The sequence below is a fragment of the Canis aureus genome, chromosome 10, assembly GCF_053574225.1.
Source record: "Canis aureus isolate CA01 chromosome 10, VMU_Caureus_v.1.0, whole genome shotgun sequence".
Lineage (NCBI taxonomy): Eukaryota > Metazoa > Chordata > Mammalia > Carnivora > Canidae > Canis > Canis aureus.
The window spans coordinates 74362422-74364725 of NC_135620.1; positions in this window are offsets into that span (position 1 = coordinate 74362422).

Here is a 2304-nt window from a genome sequence, read left to right on the forward strand (position 1 = left end):
ATGTAATCCCCCCTCTTCAGTTCCATGAATTGCCTTCCACTTACAGCTGCATGTAGTCTGGGAGGCCCTTTGACTCCAAGCAGCATGAGGTAGTTCTCCTTTGTCATATCCCGTCAGCTCCCTCCCATTTTGACGAGTATGGACGCAGGGAAAGGGAGGGAAGGGAAGAAATAGACACATGAAAAGAGATAAAAGCACCCAAGCCCTATATTCTTATTTCTTTAAAATAAGTAGTAAAAAAAAAATAAATAAAAATAAAAAATAAATAAATAAGTAGTCAAAAGTACAAGGTAATGACGTTTGATACATACTTCTCAATGACAAGCTAATGGCCACAGAAGTATGTTAAAAAAAAAAAAAAAGAGAGAGAGAATTAAAAACCAAAATAAAACAAAACAAAAAACAAAAACAAATGTGCTCGCACGCAAAGTTGTTCTGCATGAAAATAGAATACAGGTGATAAAGTCACAGTGAGGGGAGTTGACAGAGGGTTTCAGGGAATGTGCTAGGACCATAGAAAGAGCACTTTTAGTCAGAGGCCTAGGTCCTGACGTCGTATAAAATTTGGCAGCTCTTTAAATCTCAGTATTTTTCATCTATAAACTTAAAGTTCAATACAAGGTGGTCTCTAGGATCTTAAAAAAAATATTTTATTTATTTATTCATGAGAGACACACAGAGAGGCAGAGACACAGAGAGAAGCAGGCTCCCTGCAGAGACCCCGATGCAGAACTCGATCCCAGTACCCCGGGATCATGACCTGAGCCGGAGGCAGATGCTCAAACACTGAGCCACCCAGGTGCCCCATGTCTGTAGAATTTTATATAAATCTAAAATCCCATGACTCTGTCCACAAATTGTGAAAAACAAGGCCACAGATTTTTGGTGACATGATTAGAGACAGAGCAAATGTATTCAAAGAGTAGGCACCAGTTGCTCTGGAGTTGACTCTTTCTCTGTGATTTTTAATGTGAGTTTTTTATATTTTTCTGGCTTTAGAAAGGGCCTCTGTAGGGATCCTCGGGTGGCTCAGCAGTTTAGCACCTGCCTTTGCCCAGGGCGTGACCCTGGAGTCCCAGGATCGAGTCCCGCGTCGGGCTCCCTGCATGGAGCCTGCTTCTCCCTCTGCCTGGGTCTCTGCCTCTCAGTCTTTCTCTGTATCTCTCATGAATAAATTAAAATAAATAAATAAATAAATAAATAAATAAATAAATAAATAGCCCCTGTAGCCACCTGTGCTTTTCTCACTTAGGGTAACTGGTAAGGGAGGTGGGAAGGAGGACAGGGGCTTGCTGTTCAGGAACTTTCTCAGAGACCTTGGCCATGCTTGCTTGCTCGTTTGCTCTTTCTTTCTTTCTTCTTTTCTTTCTTTCTTTCTTCTTTCTTTCTTTCTTTCTTTCTTTCTTTCTTTCTTTCTTTCTTCTTTCTTTCTTTCTTTCTTTCTTTCTTTCTTCTTCCTTTTTTCTTTCTTTCTTCTTTCTTTCTTTCTTTCTTTCTTTCTTTCTTTCTTTCTTCTTTCTTTCTTTCTTACATAAATTTTGTTAGGCCAGGCGAGTATAAAAATGCATTTTAATAAAATCACCATTAGTTTGGTGTTTTAGTTGCTGCATTTGTTTAAATTACAAGTAATGGTAACAGACTGTGGAAGAGGTTTAGTTGTCAAAGAGAAGCACAGACTTGAGTTAAAAAGTAGAAACTGAGAGCATTATCACGTCGCACTGAAAACGGTGTGTTTCTCAGGCACCAGTTCACCGGCCGCTCTTTAGTGGCAGGAAATACGCTTCATTTTTAACATTTTATCCTCAGCCTAACCAATAGTGGATTCTCAATATTTGTGGAAATGAACTGAATCCCTCTTATCTGTTTCCTAAATAAAAGCCTATTTGAAAAATAAGGCCACTGAGTTTATGTGAAACGGGATGAAGACAGCAAGCAGAAGAGATCTTTAATCCTGTGAACTTCTTTATCTTGGATATTTTTCTCTCAAATGCCTTTATGAAGGAATGGATTTTTTTTTTTTGTAGCTATAAAGTTGGGTTTTTTTTAAGTACTGTGAAATCTTTAACAAATAATAATTTTACACTGTACAGTCCATCAATAAAATCAGTTATGGAGAATTATGTAATAAATTAAATACGAAATGTACTTGGGGGTAACGGTGCTCTGAGGTGTCAGCTACATGTCCCGTTAGAGCCCAGGGCAGACGGGTCTATTTATTGACTACAAGGCCCTAACTGGCAAGCCAGGGCAGGGGAGGGGGCAGACATTCAAGGAATGGCATTTTGATTTTCAAGGAAATAAAAA